This window comes from Macaca mulatta, chromosome 1, assembly GCF_049350105.2.
Source record: "Macaca mulatta isolate MMU2019108-1 chromosome 1, T2T-MMU8v2.0, whole genome shotgun sequence".
In the NCBI taxonomy this organism is placed as follows: domain Eukaryota; kingdom Metazoa; phylum Chordata; class Mammalia; order Primates; family Cercopithecidae; genus Macaca; species Macaca mulatta.
In genome coordinates, this window is record NC_133406.1 from 53,584,668 (window position 1) to 53,605,172 (window position 20,505).

Genomic DNA, 20,505 nt, shown 5'->3' on the forward strand with positions numbered 1-20,505 from the left:
CATAAGGGTGCAGTATTGTTTCTCTCTTATATACTATCGTTTCATCATTGCTCTCCAATAAACTGATTTTCCTTCTTTAGGGCATATAACTAGCAGTAGGATTGCTAGGTTATATGGAAGCTCTATTTTTGGTTTTTTGAGAAACCTCTCAACTGTTTTCCATAGTGGTTGTACTGACTTAAGTTCCCACCAACAGTGTCTGAGAGTTCCCCTTTCTCCACATTCTCACCAGCATTTGCTATTGCCTGTCTTTTAGATATCAGCCACTTGAGCTGTGGTGAGAAGACATTTCATTGTAATTTTGGTTTTCATTTCTGATGATCAGCAATGTTGAGCACCTTTTCATATGCCTGTTTGCCATTGGTATGTCTTCTTTTGAAAAGAGTCTATTTAAATATTTTGCTCATTTTTAATCAGATTATTAGATTTTTTTCCTAGGGACTTGTTTGAGCTCCTTATATATTCCGATATTAATCCTTTGTCAGATGAGTAGTTTGTAAATATTTTCTCCAATTCTGTGGGTTATTGCTCCACTTTGTTGACTGTTTCATTTGCTTTGCAGAAGCTTTTTAACTTGATGTGGTCCCATTTGTCTATTTTTGCTTTGCTTGCCTATGCTTGTGGGGTATTGCTCAAGAAATTTTTGCCCAGACTGATGTCCTGGAGAGTTTCCCTGGGGTTTTCTTGCAGTATTTTAGTAGATTGAGGCCTTAGACTTAAGTCTTTATTCCATTTTGATTAGAATTTTGTATATGGTGAGAGATAAGGGTCTGGTTTCATTATTCTTCATATGGATATCCAGTTTTCCCAGAACCATATGTTAAAGAGACTGTCTTTTCCCCAATCCGTGTTCTTGGTGCCCTTATTGAAAATGAGTTCACCGTAGGTGTGAGGATTTGTTTCTGGGTTCTCTATTCTATTCCCCTGGTCTCTGCGTCTGTTTTTATTCCGGTAACTTGCCGTTTTGGTTACTACAGCTCTGTAGAATAATTTGAAGTCAGATAATGTGATTCCTCCAGTTCAGTTTTCTTCTTTTGCTCAGGATATCTCTGCCTATTCTGGGTCTTTTATGGTTCCATAAAAATTTTAGGATTTTTTTTTTTTTCTATTTTGGTAAAGAATGCCATTGGCATTTTGATAGGGATTACGTTGAATCTATATATCACTTTGGGTAGTATGGACATTTTAACAATACTGATTCTTCCAATACAAGAACATGGAATATCTTTCCATTTTTTAGTGTCTTCTTCAATTTCTTTCATCAGTGTTTTATAGTTTTCATTACAGAAATCTTTCACTTTTTAAAGTTAATTCCTAGGTATTTGATTTTATTTGTGGCTATTGTAAATGGGATGGCTTTTTTTACTTATTTTCAGATTGTTCACTGTTAGAATATAGAAATGCTTCTGATTTCTGTATGTTGATTGTGTCCTGCAACTTTACTAAATTTGTTTACTATTTCTAATAGCTTTTTGTGAAGTCTTCAGGTTTTTCCAAATATAAGATTATATCATCTGCCTCAAAGATAATTTTATTTATTTTCCAGTTTGGATGTGCTTTACATCTTTCTCTTGTCTGATTGCTCTAGCTAAGACTTGTAGTACTCTGTTGAATAACAGTGGTGAAATTGGGCATCCTTGTCATGGTCCAGATCTTAGAGGAAAGGTTTTCAGTTTTTCCCATTCAGTATAATACCAGATGTGGGATTGTTGTATATAACTTTTATTATGTTGAGGAATGTTCCTTGCATATCTAGTTTTTTAAGGATTGTTATGAAGGGATGTTGAATTTTTATCAAATGCTCTTTTAGGATTAATTGAAATAATCATGAATTTGTCCTTCATTCTGTTGATATAATATATCACATTCACTGATTTGCAAATGTTAAATCGTCCTTGCATCCCAGGGATAAATCCCACTTGGTCACAATGAATGATCTTCCTACCGTTTTGTTGAATTTGGTTTGCTAGCATGTTGTTGAGGATTTTTGACTACTATTCATCTGAGATATTTGCCTACAGTTTTCTTTTCCTGATGTGTCTTTTATTTTGGCATCAGGGTAAGACTGGCCTAGTAAAATGAGCTTGGAAATATCCACTGTTCTATTTTTCAGAATAATGTGAGTGGGACTGGTATCAGTCTTTCTTTTAATGTGTAGTAGAATTCAGCTGTGAAACAATAAGGTCTCTGGCTTTTCTTTACTGGGAGGCTTTTTATTAAGGCATCGATCTCATAATTTGTTATTGATCTGTTGAGTTTTGTATTTCTTCCTTGTTCAATATGGATAGGTTGTGTCTAGGAATTTGCCCATTTTTTTTTTCTAGATTTTCCAGTATATTGACATAGAGTTGTTCATAGTACCCACTATTTGAATTTCTGTATTATCAGTTGTAATGTATCCTTTATCATTCCTTGTTTTATTTATTTGGAACTTCTCTATTTTTTTTAGTTGGTTTGAATGTTTGTCAGTTTTATTTAACTTTACAAAACAGTTTTTTGTTGTATTGATCCTCTGTATTCCTATTTATTGTTTACTTCATTTTAATTTCATTTATTTCTTCTCTGATCTTTATTACTTCTTTTATTCTACTATTTTTGCATTTGGTTCACCCTTGCTTTTATACTTCTTTAAAATGCATCATTAGATTGTTTTAAGTTTTTCTTTTTTGATGTAGGCACTTATAGCTACAAACTTCTCTCTTAGTCTGCTTTTGCTGTATCCTATAGGTTTTGGTATGCTGTGTTTCTACTGTCATTGGTTTCTGAATATTTTCAGTTTCCTTCTTAATTTCATCATTGGCCCACTGGTCATTCAGGAGCATGTTGTTTGAATTCCATGTGTTTGTATAGTTCCAAAATTACAGTAATTTATTGATTTCTAGTTTTATTTAATCATGGTCAAAGAAAATCCTCTGATATTATTTAGTTTTGGGAATGTTTTAAGACTTGTTTTGTAATCTAACATATGGTCTATCCTTAAGAATGATGCATGTGCTGAGGAAAAGAATGTGTATTGTGCAGCCATTGGATGCAATGTTCTGTAAATGTTATATATCTTGGTGCTCCAATGTTGTGTGTCTCCCCAGTCCACTGGCTCTGGGACCAAGTTCAGCACTAGGACTCGCCTAGAAGTTGCAGTCCTGTGGCCTAGACTGTCTTTCAGGTTTACTTGGTGCCCCAGTGCATGTTAGCCCATGGTAGTGAGACTTGTGGGAAATCAAATTGGTCTGCTGCAATTGGCAATTCCCTTCTGAGAGGAGCTGTTTTAAATGCTCCCTCAGTGCCCGCTGAGTTTGGTCCAGTTTTGTTTTCTGCTCTAACAGGGCAACACTGAGTTCAATGCCTCACAATCGCTTCACTGTTCCCCTCCTCAGTGCACAGAAATGCTCTCCACATTATGTTGTCATTGGCAAGGCTTTGGGCAAGGGTGGTGTCAGTGATTCAAGACTTTTTCCCTCCTCATCAGTGCCTGTCTGGGTGCTATGAAGTTAAGACTGGATACCTTGAGTCTCACCTGATTTTTGGTTCTCATGAAGGTGCTTTACTTATTTATTATTTATTTATTTATTGTAGATAGTTATTAAATCGGTGTCCTTCCCAGGTGGACAATTGGTAAAGTCTTCTATTCTACTACCTTTCTCTGTCCCTCTCACCAGTAATCAGTTTTTAGTGTGTTTGATAACATATTGCTTTACAAAGTCGGCAGCCTCTCAGATGGCCTCCAGTGATCCCAGGCTTCTGGCATTTGAGCCTTTGTGTAATGCCCCTACTTTGAGTGTGAGCTGGATGTATGGACTTGCTTTGAAAGAGCAGAATATGCCAGAATTGATGGGATGTCACATCTGAGAATAGGTTATGTAAGGACTGTGGCTTCTGACTTAGGTGTCCTCTGTCACTCTCTTGCTTGCTCTGAAAGAAGCCAACTGCCAAGTTGTGAGTTAATCTCCAGAGAGACCCACTTTTGTGAGTCTGAGGATTTGGAGACTGATTCAGGAAATGACAGGACCATGATATGGCAGTGTTGCAAAAGTTTTATTAGGTGGTGCCTTGACAGAGTTGCATGTGAAGTAAAGTCCTTCACAGCTGGAGGCTTTCCAGAAATAGTGACCTAGGACCACCACCCAGAAAAGGCAAAGGGCAAAGGAGAGGAGAATCAAAGAGACGGCTTACATGTTTAGTGTTGTCACTCAGTGGCAAAGTGGGGAGACTGTGGGTCAGAGAGCTCCAAGGTTTGTCTTCACTATGGCTAGCCGATTTTGAGTGCAATTTCATGGGGTACGTAAAGGAAGGAGGCTCTAAATGGCTAAAAATACACTTATTTGGGTTATTTCATTTAATGGATCTGTAAAAATTTGAGTTTGTTGCCAGTAGCTTTGAGCTAATTGTCCTAGCCTTCTTGTTTAAAAAGTAAACAGTATTAGGCCAATATATTAATATAAGGGCAATCTTTGGTGCATTTATATAACACCCACATGACTTGAAACTCATTTTTTTCAACTAAGAGTCAAAGAAGATTTAAGGCCTGTCAACAACCACCTGAATGAACTTGGAGGCGAATCATTCCCCATGCAAGCATTGAGATGACTTTAGTTTCAGTTGGCAACTTGATTGCAGCCTCATCAAAGGTCTTGAGCCAGAGGAATTGAGATATGTCATGCCCAGAAGCTAGATCCACAGACACTGTAAGATATTGAATGATTGCTGTTTAAAGCCACTAAGTTTAGAGTAATTTGTTTCCCAACAGCTATTACCAGAGAGGATAACCTTTGGCAATCTTTAACAAGGGCACTTTGAGATGGTTATTGGTGTATCAAATTAAAATACACATATGCCATTTTTCCAAGTTGAAGTGAATCGTCACTCAATTCATTTAGTAAAATGAATGCTCATTATACTATTCACATGCAATAGTATAATTTTATATTAAAAAGTAAATATCTTTTATTATGTATTTATTAAGATAATGATAACACTTAGAGAAGTTCAAAAATACATAATGCATCTAAGAAGAAAAAATATTTCTTGTCTAATGGAGTTCAAAATCACTATCATGGTTGGTGACTGGATTTCTTTTAGGCAGAGATGTAGGAACAGCCTTCTTCTATTCACCACTTTCCAGAAATGTTTTCCAAAGTCACCATCTTCATTTGTATCAAGGTAGCAGAAGGAGGAAAAGTGAAGCCAAAATAAAGAATGGAAAAGAAGTATCTACTCCTTAACTGCTTTATTCTAAAAATGGTTCCTTCCATCAAATGCAGTTAGTAAGATTTAGTCATATTATTCCATCTAAATAAAAATGTAGGGCTGGAAAATGCAATTTTTGGCAGGCATTTAATTTCCTGACAATACACTATTTCCAGGAGAGTATGCATATTTGGTTCCCCTTTAAGGATACATATATTTCCAGATACTGAATGGGATATATTTGCCCCCTCCCCATGAGTAACAACACAGAGCATTACACGATTTAGACTGTAAAAATTGTTGGTCTTCATGCTGGTATGCCTGAGGACAAAAGGACAATATTATATTGCATATAGAAAGATGCAACAATATGTTTTTGCAATATTCATTTTTCATCCATCTTTTAATATTCAGATGTTACTTTATTGCTTGCTGTGAACATGCATAGTTCAAGATTTTCTTTAAGTGTGTGATGTTGAGTGTCAACTTGATTGGATTGAAGGATACAAAGTATTTTTCCTGGGTGTGTCTGTGAGGGTGTTGCCAAAGGAGATTAATATTTGAGTCAGTGAACTGGGAGAGGTAGACCCACCCTCAGTCTGGGTGGGCACCATCTAATCAGTTGCCAGCAAGGCAGAAGAAAGCAGGCAGAAGAAACTGCAATGAGGCTTGACGTGCTGAGTCTTCTGGCGTTTATCTTTCTCCCTTTCTGGATGCTTCCTGCCCTTGAACATCAGACTCCAAATTTTTCAGCTTTTGACTCTTGGACTTACACCAGTGATTTGCCAGTGGCTCTTGGTCCACCGACTGAAGGCTCCACTGTCTGCATCCGTACTTTTGAGGTTTTGGGACTCAGACTGGCTTCCTTGCTCCTCAGCTCGCAGACAGCTCGTTGTGTGACTTCACCTTGTAATCATGTGAGTCATTTCTCCTGATAAACTCCCTTTCATATACACATATATCCTATTAGTTCTCTCCCTTTACAGAATCCTGCCTAATACTGTGTTCAAATCTTCATTTTAAATCAAGACAAGAAAATGCCAATACAATTAGATGCATGCTTTTTAAAGCCAAGTGGGCCAAAAGAGGAAGCGGTAAATACTTAGCAAAGATATGATTACACGGTGTTTTTTAGGTTTTTTTGTTGTTGTTGTCTTTTTTTTTTTTTTTTGAATTTAATGCATGTATGATACATTTGGGATATCAAAATAATAAGTTTTAAGTTTGATTTATGCCACCTACGTACCAGATGTGGAATTCCAACGTCTCCTTATAAGATGACAGTTCCAAGGAAATTCATTTTGACATTAAAATTTAACATTCCATTGTCAACTCTTTGCCACAATCTTGCCAACCTATGCCAAGAAAATTATTATAAATAAATCAAGCAGAGGCCACAGCACCTTATATCAGACTAACTCTACAACCAAATATAAATAAGAAGAATGAAACAAAAATATTTAGAACCACTTGAAGAAATTTGAGGGAAACATATACAGGCAAGACTTGAGGACTCCATTACTTAACAGAAAGAACAAGCAGGTTAAGCTTCATATTTAGAACTGCTTTGTCCTTGAAGACATTTTCCAAATCACAGCAATGAAGAAGTAGGTTCCAAGTTGAAGGCAATACTTTTTACAGGACTGAAATGCAGGGTTTAAAGTGTAAGACTGTCAACATGACTGGGACTTGAAGATGACAAAATCCCAGAGTGGAGAAACATATTATAGCAGACAGACTCTAAAAGGCCCTCCAAATCCTTAACTCCTTGTATTCATGGCTTTGTTGAATCTTCTCTCTTAGTGTGTAGGCAGGATTCATAATTTGCTACCAACCAGTGGAGTAAAGCAAAGATGATAATCACTTTCATGATCATGTTACATGAGATTGTTATCTTTCACGCTAGAAGATTCTCTTTTTTGCTGGCTTTGAAGAAGCATCCTGTTATCTTGGGGAGCCCAAGAAACTGAGAGAAGCCTCCAGTTAATCATCAGCTAGGAATTGAGGATGACCTCTTTCTGGCAACCAGCAAGAAAATGAGGCCTCCAACCTTACATCAAAAAATTGAATTGTCCTAGCAACCATGTGAGCTTGGAAGTGAATCCTTCCCCAGTTCTTCCTTGAGATGAGACTACATCACCAACCAACACTTCTATTACAGCCTCATGAAATAGAAGCGCCACCTAAGCTGTAACCAGACTCCTAATTAACAGAAACTCTGTGGTAATAAACGCATGCTATTTCATGCAAATAATTTTGTGGTAATGTTGTTATGCAACAATAAATAAATAATGTAAACAATTTAAGAATCTATTCACCAATTATCTTCAATTATCTTTTCTACTCTGTTTTATGCAAATAATTGGCTAGTAGCTATTATAGGCTTTGAGGATGATATGTCATATCTGGTAACAACTCAACTCTACTGTTGTTATGCGGCAGTCGTAGGCAATACATAAATAAATGAGTGTGGCTGTTTTCAATATGAGTTTATTTAGAAAAGCAGGTGATAAGCTATAGTTGGTCTTTGAGCCATGGCTTGCTAATTCTAGGTCTAAAACTACCAGATAAAAAACAGATTGAGAGATTAAATATAAGAACAAAAGCCAGCTATATACTTTCTCTGTTATTGATACAGTAAGCAGACAGAATATCAAGTAAGCAGGATATCAAAGCTATAGATGACCTGGAGACAAACTATCAATTTGTCCTAATAGACATGTATATAACACTTTATACAGTGGCAGAACATACATTTTTACCCATGTCATAGGAAGAATCAACCTTAGCAATGTTAAAACCATAGACTTTAACAAATTTTAAAAATGGTACAAATCATATAAAATATTTTCTTGGTTCATAACAAAATTAAACTAAATACCAGGAATAGAAATATATGTAAAAATTCCTAAATATTTAGAAATGTATGACGCGTTTCTAAGTGAGATGAACAAAAACTATTTTAGGCTATAGGAAAACAAGGATGCAACTTATCAAAATTTTAAATATTCATGTTAAAGGCTAATTTATAATATTAAATGCATTTGTCAGAAAAGAAGAAATATCTAAATCAGTAACCTAAACTTTTGGAAAATGAAAGTAAGAAGAGCAACTTATACATAGAATAAGCAGAAAGAATGGAATAATGAATATTCTATCAGAAAGCAAAACATAGAAAAGAGAAAACAACATAGAAAAGAATTGAAAACAAAAGCTCATTGATAATTCTGTAGCCAGGCTAGGGAAGAAAAAAGAGGAAGAGGAAGAACACAAATTACCAATATCAGAAAAGAGAGAAAACCATCACTACTGATCCCACAGACAGTAGATGAATAATCTGGAAATTTTGTGAAATCACTCTAAGCTAAATAATTCCCAGAGCTCAAAAATAATTATCGGTGTTAACGAGCCAGCATGGAGCAGTCTCATTGAACACTGGAGCTATCCACAGTAACACCAGAAAGAGGACTGAAATATATGAGGATTGAAAGCTATTTTAGATCTGTCCTAATAAAACTTAAAACTAGCCTAAACGGGCCGGGCACGGTGGCTCAAGCCTGTAATCCCAGCACTTTGGGAGGCCGAGACGGGCGGATCATGAGGTCAGGAGATCGAGACCATCCTGGCTGACACGGTGAAACCCCGTCTCTACTAAAAAATACAAAAAACTAGCCGGGCGAGGTGGCGGGCGCCTGTAGTCCCAGATACTCGGGAGGCTGAGGCAGGAGAATGGCGTGAACCCGGGATGTGGAGCTTGCAGTGAGCCGAGATCTGGCCACTGCACTCCAGCCTGGGCGGCAGAGCGAGACTCCGTCTCAAAAAAAAAAAAAAAAAAAAAAACTAGCCTAAACGTAATCAAGCTGATCTGAAACTAATTTAAGTGCCTATCATTAAAAAAGTAACATTTTATTCAGAAAATCATAATGTAAGATTAATGACAGGCAATAGTCTTTCAAAAAAAAATATGAGATGCAAAGTAACAGAAGAGAAGGACCCAACAAGCAAGTGAAAAATCAGTAATAGAATCAGACCTAAAAAAGAACAGAATTCATGAAATTGGAAGATAAAAGTGTCAAAATATTTTAAATAAATTACCTAAAGAGTCACATAAACTTAGTGAAAAAAGAAAAAAAAAAAAAAAGCCCTTCTAAGGGGGTAAAATACAATTATCTGAAATAAAAAAATTTATTTGATAGGCTTAATGCCAGATTAAAGAACTAAGAAAATGTCAGAAAATGAGCAGGGTCCAATTTTATTCTGCTGCTCAGTTTTCCCAGAACTATTTGTTGAAGAGACTGTTGTGTCTGCATCTTATATTCTTGGCACTCTTGTGGAAAAACAGTTGATTGTATACGTGGATTTATTTCTGGGTTCTCTATTCTGTTGTATTGGTTTATATGGGCCCCGTTTTTATGTCAGTAGCATACAGTTTTAATTACTGTAGCTCCAAAATGTATCTTTAAATCAGGAAATTCCATGCCTCCAGCTTCATTCTTCTTTCTCAAGATAACTAGATATTTGGAATCATTTGTGTTTCCATGTAAATTTTAGAATTGTTTTCCTATTTGTGCAGAAATGCCATTATTATTTTGATATGGACTGCATTGAGTTTGTACATCACTTTGGGTTTGGGGCATTTTAGCAATATTAAACTTTGCAATCCATGAACATAGGGTGCCTTTCCATTTATTTGTGTCTTTTAAATTTTCTTTTATCAATAATTTATAGTATTTAAGGTATAAGTCCTTCACCTTCTTGGTTAAGTTTGTTTCAAAGTATTTTATTTTTTGATGTGATACTAAATAAAATTATTTTTAATTTCTTTTTGAGATAGTTTGCTGTTAATGTATAGAAAGAAAACTGATTTTTTATGTTAATATTTTCAACCTGCAACTTGGCAGAACTAGTTTATCAGTTCTAAAAGGTGTGTGTGTGTGTGTGTGTGTGTGTGTGTGTGTGTGGTCCGTAGGATTTTCTATTTAGAAGACCAAGTCATCAGCAAGCAGAGATAATTGTACTTATTCCTTTCCAGTTTTGATGTTATTTATCACGTTTTTTTTTTTTCTAATTGCTTTGGTTGACTTCCAGCACTAAATTAAACAGGTGATAGGAATAGACATCACCACATGCAAAATCACCTCAGAATGGATTAAAGAATTAGGCATAAGACTCAACACTCTAAAGAGGTGTCTGTCTGTTCACATTCATTGCACTGTTATTCACAGTAGCCAAGATATGCAACTAACTTACATGTCTGTGGACAGATATATAAAAATATGATATATACATACAATAGAATATTTTCAGACTTTTAAAAGAAGGAAAGCCTGCCATTTGTGACAACATGGATGAGCCTGTAAGACATTATCTAAGTGAAATAAGCCAGTCACAGAAAAAACAAATGCAACATGGTTCCACTTTATGAGAATTTTCTCACTTAATTAGTTTATTAGTTCTAACAGATTGTTTTGTATATCTGGAGTCTTTAGAATCATGTGAAATAGTCAAACCCATAGACACACAAAATTAAATGCTGTTTACCAGGATGTGGAGACAGGTTAAAATTGAGGAGCTGTTCAACTGGTATAAAGTTTCATTACGCAAGATGAGTAAATTCTAGAAATCTCCTACAAAACATAGCACTTATAGTTAACAATAAAGGCGGGGACACCAGAATATTTTTGAAGGTGATAGACACATCTATTAGCTTTATTGTGGTAATTGTTTTACAGATGCATGCATATGTCCAAACTCATGAAATTGTATACATTAAATATGTGTAGTATTTGCATGTCAATTGTAACTCAATCTATTTTTTAAAGTTTTAGTGAACTATAAGATATCTCATCCCAATTATCCAGACAATTAAAATAGAGAATTTAAAAAAGAAAAGAAAAGAAAAAAGATACATATTCTTTGTGAAAAAGTATGGTTTACTATCAATGTAACTGGAGTTCAAGAAGAGTGGGAGATAGAAAATATTTGAATAATATGTGAATAAATAGTGGCTATGATGGTTAATTTTGTGTCTCACTTGACAGGACTAAGGGATGCCTAGATAGCTGGTAAAACATTATTTCTGCATGTGTTTGGGAGGGTGTTTCCAGAAGAAATTAGCATTTGAATCAGTAAAGAAGATCTGCCCTCATCAATGTGAGTGGTCATCACCCAGTATGTTAAGAGCCCACTCTAACAGAATGAAAAAGAAGAACGAAAAATTCTCGCATATTGAGCTAGGATAGCTACCTTCTCTTGCCCTGAGTCACCAGAGCTCCAGGTTCTTGGGCCTTTGGATTCTAGGACTCACCAGCAGTTCCTCTGAGTTCTCAGGTCTTTGGCCTTGGACTGTGAGACATATCACTGGCTACCAGGTCCTCAGGATTTCAGACTTGAACTGAATTACACCACCCATTTTCCTAGTTCTTCTGCTTGCACACAGCACACTCTGGGACTTCTCCACCTTCATAATCATATTCATATCAACCAATCCCCATAATTAATATTTTATAGATCTTTCAAATATAAATATATCCTATTGGTTTTGCCTCACTGGAGAGCCCTAACTAATAGAGTGGCTAAATAACGTCCAAAACTGATGAGCATTATAAGTGCACAGATCCAATACATTTGTGGAAAAATAAACTAAGTTTTCTCGAAATGTAGTGTTCTTTTGTTCTAAGGCAAGAAGGTGGTGTATGTATGTCTGGAGTTAGGAAAAGGAGAGACAACAAATGCTGTGTCAGGCTTAGAATGTCTGCAGTACTGACATTCTAAGGACATCCTTACATTTTTTAATAGAACATCCTATTAACACATCGCATATATCCATCAATGGGATGTAAGTAATCAAAAAGATAGAAATGCAAAAAAATTTATAAAAAGAAATACAAGTACTCGAAAAAGCAATACAAAATAAATCTCTTTAGTAGTGAAATAAATGCAAGTGTAAACAAAAGATAATTTTTATCATAAAACTGAGAGAGTTTGATTTGTTGCTGTTGTTGTTTTTATGTTCACTTGAGTGATAATATCCAGTCTCACCTAACTGTTTGGAATAAATGCAATGTCATATAATATTTATAGACATTGACTTATAGGCATCATATAGAATACTATAAACACTTGAAGAATCACATATAGAAATTATTAACAATCAAGTAAAATTAATTATCTCAATGTGTATACTCTTGAGATGGCAAAAGCAGTTTTCTTTTATTCCTTGCCAGTCAAAATATATAAATATTATTTATATGAGACTTTTACTATCTTCCCAAGATACAATATAACGTGTCTATATTTTCCTCTAAACCTTGATATTTTTGTATTTTCAAAAGCAGTTATTTATAAAAGGGTATATAATTATTTGGCATCACTATTTGGTATTTATAAAAGGCTATAGACACCTTTTCTGTGGACCATATGGATTAACGTATTATTAACATATTATTTCATTTTAATGTATGCATTCCTCAAAAGCTTTGCTCTCTTGAAATGGGTCCCAAAAGAAGCATCAGACTCTTTATGTCTGAATATCCATCTATATTATAGATGTATATTGACATAGTTTGGATATTTGTCCCTGCCCCAATCTCATTTTGGATTATAATCCCCAGTGCTGGCAGCAGGGCCTGGTGGGAGGTGTTTGTATCACGGAGGCAGATCCCTCATGAATATCTTGGGCCATTCCTTTGGTGATAAGTGAGCTCTTGCCCTGAGTTCACAGGAGGTCTGGTGGTTTAAAAGTGTGCGGCACCATCCCCTCACACTCTTTTGCTTCTGCTCTTGCTATGTGACATGCAAGCTCCCACTTCACCTTCCATCATGAAGAAAATTTCTTGAGAAGCCATGTTTCCTGTACACCCCGCAGAACCATGGGTCAATTAAACCTTTTTTCTTTACAAATTACCCAGTCTCAGGTATTTCTTTAAGCAATGCAAGAATGGCCTAATACATATATAGTCTATATCTGTACCTATACAGATATAGATATAATTATCACAGTGCATATAACATACAAAATTAGAAATAGAGAAAATTTGGATAATTAATGCTTATGAAACATCAACTACTTACTACTCTGTTTTAAAAGAAGAGATTTAACTGTCCTAAAATAAAATTTATTATATGTTTCTTATAGATTAGTTCATGAAATACTCTTTCATGTGCACTGCTACATTTTAATTAGAACTATAATAACTGATCTCAGTCTTGAGATAAATTTGCTTCAAGTTTATATATTTTCAAATTGCTTTTGTACATAGAAGTTCACTTCATCTTAAAAGTACCTTATATAGCACCAGCAAATGTTTCAATAAGCCCATTTTAAATATAATTAACCAGGTCAGTAAGTTTATAACAAACACTAGGATGTTAATCCACTTAATTCAGTATTCTTTTCTCTATAGTAGTGACTTATAAATGTCTTCTTTAAAGTTTCACAAGGTACAAGGAAACTCAGTAAGCATCATTTTTGCCTCTGATTACCACTGATGATAATATAGGTGGTTGTGAACCTGTTTTTAGCAGATTCATGCATTTCAGAATAACAAGAAATGGAAGAGTGCCTTTAATATTAATAATAGTTATAGATTTAATATGTTTTTGCCAGCAACAGAATTAGAACTATATTTTCTGTAAATATTCATGAAGATTTTAGACAATGAGCTAGCCTTTTGAGTCTTACCTAAATTTCAGCATAAGCTTAAATGACAATATTGTTTATTTACGTTTCATTTTCTTATTCTTTACACTTCACTGCCTTCAGATATATAGAGAATCAGAGTTGAATTACTCTGATAGGTTTATTCTAATTTCCCTAGAGCAAATTAATTAAGCATATACATATTATATATATATCTATATATATGCAAATAGAATGGTGTTTCACAGTTTGACTATAATTAATACTGGCTGTTATACTATACAGCATCTATATAAGAAAAATATGTTATATGTTACAGTATTGTATCAAATAATCCTCATATTTATTTCAAATCTTTCTATTTATATGCCATATAGTAAGTGTATATATATATGTATCTCAAAAGAACATATGTACATATAATATATAATATATGGAATTTATAATTAATATTTTTATAGCTGATTATATATTTTATGATAAATATGAATTTTATATAGTATGCATTCTTATATGCATTTTTTACAATGAATTTAGCATTAATTTTATTTGTGCTCAGGATTCAGAAAAATACAAATATCTGAAGATACTCAACCTCACTTTCTTTGTAGACATGGCCTCTTATTCAAGAAGATATCGGAGATAAAAACATAACCAATATTTTTATAATCATAAGTGTTCTAATGAAAAACAGAAAAGTAAATAAGCTTTATTTATACACAAAACCAAATATACCCAGAATAATGACAAATATTAATAGGTTTTGAGGAGTGACTTGAAATCTTATCTACAGATTAGTGCCCTCTCTTAACTACTGCATCCATGAAAAATTTTGTATATGCCATGATGAGATTTAGATAGAGACCCCTTTATCTCTCATTCATTCAAGGATTACATAGAATTGTGTTGAGGGAGCCCTGGTACAGGATACCTTTGGATACCTTTGACGTGTCCACTGGTTGAATTACTTATAAAGGAGATTAAAGGCAGAGTAAATAATTAAGAATTTAAAAAGTATTTTCAAACTATTTTAAGCATATCATTCCATCGCAAATTTCTTTCTTTTTTTTTTTTTTTTTTGAGACGGAGTCTCGCTCTGTCGCCCAGGCTGGAGTGCAGTGGCCGGATCTCAGCTCACTGCAAGCTCCGCCTCCCGGGTTCACGCCATTCTCCTGCCTCAGCCTCCCGAGTAGCTGGGACTACAGGCGCCCGCCACCTCGCCCGGCTGGTTTTTTGTATTTTTTAGTAGAGACGGGGTTTCACCGTGTTAGCCAGGATGGTCTCGATCTCCTGACCTCGTGATCCGCCCGTCTCAGCCTCCCAAAGTGCTGGGATTACAGGCTTAAGCCACCGCGCCCGGCCCCATCTCAAATTTCAATTAGAAAATATAATTAGAATAAAACTGAAATCCCACAAATTTAAGGTGTTACCAAAAAAAAAAAAAAAAAAAAAAAACCTCAATAAGGAATGTTTTGATTACTGAATAAAAAGTTTTTATTTCATAAAAACTATGCATGGACTAGTCTGATGCATAGTCCATGTACAAAATAGCAACTTGTTTTGTCTTGCTTTAAAGCTCAAATTCAATGTACTGAGTTATTTTAATTAACCATTTGTGTTACTCAGGGTTCTCTAGAAGGTCAAAACTAATGGAATATATGTGTGTGTGTGTGTAGGAGTTTATATATGTGTATGTGCGTGTGTGTGTGTGTATGTGTATATATATATATATATATAACAAAGTTTATGGGGGTTTATTACGTCTTAACTTACATGATCGAAAGGTCCTACAATAGTCTATCTGCAGGCTTAGGAGCAAGGAGAGCCAGTCCGAGTTCCAAAACTGAAAAACTTGGAGTCCAATGTTTGACGGCAGGAAGCATCCTGAGCACTGAGAGAGAGACTTACATATATTGCCCTGTGAAAAGGTGCCTTCTGCCATGATTATAAGTTGCCTGAGCCCTCCCCAGCCATGTGGAACTGTGAATCAATTAAACCTCTTTCCTCTGTAAATAACATAGCAGCATGAAAATGAGCTAATACGTATTGATAATAACTACACTGCAATATTTTTGTAGATATTCATCTTAGTATATGTAAGTCTCTCCCTCAATGCTGGGCACATAGAAAGACTCCTTATAAGCTATCAATTATTTTCAGCATTGTCAATCAATTACTGGGAAAAACTAAAAAGTAAGCTTAGGAAATGTTCAGCTCCCAAAACTCAGATAAGAGTTCTGAAATCAATCTACATTTGATAAAATCCTGTTTATCATTGATCTAATCAATGATCCCAGAAGTAGTTTAGAAAGCCATAGATATTCTTTTATCAAATGTTTTCTAAATGTCTCATGTCTATAGGAAAATATAAGAATTAAAACAAGATAATGTACAAGACAGGTAACACGGCAAAACTGCTTATGGTTAATTGTCTACTCTTAGTTACCCATGAGGTCCACAGCAATTTAGAATTTTAAAAGAAGAATTTGCAATCTGATTAGAATGATTACATAGGATAGTTTCTACTCTTTTCTTCTGCTCCTCTCACCCACATATACTTTATTCCAGCCATTGCAAGTTATTTGCAATTCTCTGAACACCCCAAGTTCTTTTGCAACTTGAGCCTTTAATTATGCTGTTCCCTCTGTCAGGAATGTCTTTATTTTCCAGTCCGTAAGCTACACCTGGGCAGAGGTTGTCTCTGCTTTTTAGGGCTCTATACTCTGCATAACACAAAGAGCCCACTATGTGCCATATACATAAAGATATCTGTGAAAAGAATTAATATCCCTCAGGAGACTTCCTCTTTATTTCTCAAGACTTGTCTCAAGACATATTCAAATCTCTTCCTTAGTGAATCTTTATCTTGTACAATTTTTACAGCCATCTACAGAATTATGTACTTCATATTTTGAGCTTCGAAAACATCCCATGTTTATGGTTACTATAAAAAGCAAGATTAACAGGGACAGTTTAGAAGTGAGACTATAAAAGAAGAAATTACCACTAATCTCTTAGAATTCTCTGTAAATGTTTTTAAGTATGCATGATCCTCCTGAGTCAAAGTTCATTTAAATTAAATTATAAAATCTACTATAATGTTTCTGTATAGATATTAGTAAAACATTTTTATACTGGATTGTGAAAACGTAAATAGATCGGTAGCTGTAGAATCCAAACAGTAAAAACATGATTGATACCTTTTAAATTTGAATCTTGTTATCTCTGGAATTTCAGATTGTTATTAGCTTTTTTAAAAAGAGCATAGCCAATTAGTGATTGTAAGCTGGGTTTGGAGAAAAAAAGAAAATCCAAATATTATAGAAAGTTAGCTAGTGAAATAAAATTAAATTACTATATAATAAAAGAACTATTTGAAATTTAAGTTGAATTTAAGGTAAAACAGTATGAATCTTAATTATTTCTGCTTTTCTAATAGTGTTATAAAAAACAAATATAATGGTTTTTTTTAGGGATAAAAAATGTAAAAATGTGCTCTTTTAAAATTTCTGTGTATCACACATTTTGTGCATAGTAGGATGTACCAACTGCTACCATCCTTTGATCAGAGATGGAAAGTAAAAATTCACTTCCTCTTGAAATGTTCTATCATTCTCTTTGTTTTACTCTAAACTGCATTAGCAACATGTCCCAATTTATTATCATCAGTTTCTATTAAAAAAAAAAAATGTTGGTCAGAGTCGGTCATGGTTGGTGTTAGGCTTTTCTAAAGTGATTTATATCATGTTTGCTTTACTTCTCCGAGCTTTATGCTTGTCTTACTCTTTTACTTTTACTTCTACTTTTCCACACTGTGTAGGAAACAGCCTCAAAATAACCTGAGAAGTTGTACTTGCAGACGATTTGTGGATCATTCATTATATTCTATGTTCTCTTTCTATGAGCAGCAGTTACATTTTTAACTGTAAATTTTTGGACATGTTGATAGTGAAGAAGTGAGAGAAAAGCCAATTATTTATAGAAAATTGTCTGTGGTAGACGTGATTTTCCCTTGGAGACTTTCCTAATTTTTCATGTAAAAATAGATTTTCTTTTATGGAAGTGAATTTTATGGTTTGGTAATTGTAACAAATCTCAGATATGTTTAATTCAATAAAGTTCTAAGCCTGGCTATTCCTAAATAATTATTTAGTCCACGTCTAAAAATTTTATTTATTCCATTTGTAAAAAATTCCCTTACTGCTTAAAACACTAAACTTTAACTCTCAGCTCATGTCCTATAGTTTATGAATTTTCTATCATTAGATATATTTCTTTTATAAGGGTATTAAAATAAGATAGAGCCAGCTAATTGAATAGTAGTGTTAAGTTCGTTTAGTGTTTCTTTATGGTCTCAGGTTACGTGTTTTGTTTTTTTACTTTTTCTTCTAGTTTGGATTTTCTGTTGGGCTTGGTTTCATTTTGTTTTATTTACAAGGGACGTTACAGCTTTGAGACTAGTAGATAAAACTGAAATGAGCTTGATATTGATAATTGCAAATAATTTTATGCCCACTATTAGCTAAATCTGACCAATCTGGCATAAGTTAGGCCAATGTAGCATAGAGATAGATTCTCAGTAATACTAAGTAATCACAGTAATTACATAATTGGTAAACACAAATATATTAACAGTAACTTTTAAATCAAGTCATAACTTATTAAACAATTGTCATTATTAGCAAAAAGAGTATATTCCACAAATCATTCATTCATCCATCCTTAGAATAAAGAAATATACCTTAAGTGATTTTACCAGTCACTGTATCTTTGAATAATGGCCTGAAAAGAATTTTACTTCATCTTATATCTGTTTATCCTAAATTTAATATTTTAATATGTGCAAATTTTAAAATAACAATTTCCTATTTTTATATGCTGTGCTTAAATGTTTAGGATTCTATTAGGTAAGAGGTTATTATAAGACATTGCATGTACTCTCAATTTATATCACTGTTATGTTATTTTAATATTAATAAAATAATCTAGATGTTTTAGCTCATCATACTTGAGTTAAGTCACCAAAAATTGATTACTTATTTTACATTTGCATTCATATCTCATATTCTGGTTGTATTAGAACTCTTACATTTATTAATCTAATTGCTTTAAAATTATATTTTGATAAATACTTTTTAATCTGAAATCTTATTAATATAAAATTTTGAAAGATGCACATGAGAAACAGAAGAAAAGTTAAACATCTGCAATTCCATTTACCACATACAAAACACACTGTTAGTATTATGTATTATTCATACAAATGTATTCTACTGCGTGAAATGATGAACATTCAAATGCATCACTTTATAAGAATTTTGCTATCCATAAACAGATATGTTTTGTAAAACAGCCATGCCCCCACATGTGAATAATCTCTGTTTCCTACATCTTCATATTAACATGATAATTATGAACAGTTTCCAATATTATCAAATATTCCTTGAAAATATAGTCACCATAATGTGTTGCACTTTATGGTAAAGAGACCTAAGTATGTCTTTCAAAACTTCATTATAATTGTTGCTGTAGTAAAAATTATTATGCCTTTTTCTACAGTTCTGATTTTTTTTATATTTGAATATGTAAATATATTGAGTGCAAATGTAACTCTAAAGCTTTGGTATACATTGTAAAAATAATTTCCAGTAATGCCTATCTTTGAGACTCATCTAAAACCACTTTCTCATGTATTATAATACCACAATCAAATGCTTTTTACATTTTCCACATATATCTTGCTGTCATTTGTTTCTGGACTTTTGCCTAGTTAAATTATATTCAGTGATTAAAATTTAGTCCAAGAATTGCTGCAGAAAGCTTTATGCAATTTCCCCGGGCAAGGTGAGATGTCCTTTATTGTTCTCCTGTAATAGGGATGTGCATATCCCAAAATAAGATGTACTTATTTTTGCATATCGCTATGTCTCACTTGAAAATGATTGCCATACTTCTCTTTGTATCCCCTGTGACCAGAAAAATGTCCAACATGTGATAGACATCATATAATGTATTTTTTAATTAATCATTCATTTAAATATTATTTAATGAATAAATTTTAATTTTCAACAAACTTTCCATGTAGGCAAATATTATTTCCCATATTTAGTTTGAGAAAAATAATTGTAAAATGGATTACTTTAGACAAGTAATCATATTACTTGTCTAAATGGATTACTTTAGACAAGTAATCATTCTAGTCATATAGCTAGAAAATGTATTCAGGATTTTTCTGGGGCTAGATACAGACCTATGAATTCTATTATATTAATAGTATCAAATAGTAAAATTTGACACCAGACTATCTATAATGAAATGGACAAAGGATTTTAAAATAGGTCCAGAACTTAGGATGCATAAGATCACAAAAATTATTGCTCTTTTTAGATATATAATACTAATAATGAATTTATACTATCTTTTTCATTATGTCTTATTTCTATGTTTTTAATTTCTTTGTCATTAAAAATAATCTGAATGGGCTATCATTAAATAATACGTGATGATACACATTTATTAAAAATTATTCACATATGAATTTAAGGAAGAAGGATATGGTGCATACAATATTATTGACAAATATTATGAACCAATACAATATTTTTTAAAAGGATCTGGTTGGCATACTAGGTAAAATTATTCTTTTTTATTTAAGTTTGGCCTCAGCTAGAGGAGTATTT

At 33.6% G+C, this 20,505-nt stretch overlaps 1 long non-coding RNA gene across 1 annotated transcript in view; it reads left to right on the forward strand.

Moving 5' to 3' along the window:
* The window catches only part of LOC114677707 (uncharacterized), a 77,346-nt gene that overhangs the window by 17,997 nt on the left and 38,844 nt on the right, over positions 1 to 20,505 (forward strand). The window lies entirely within an intron of this gene.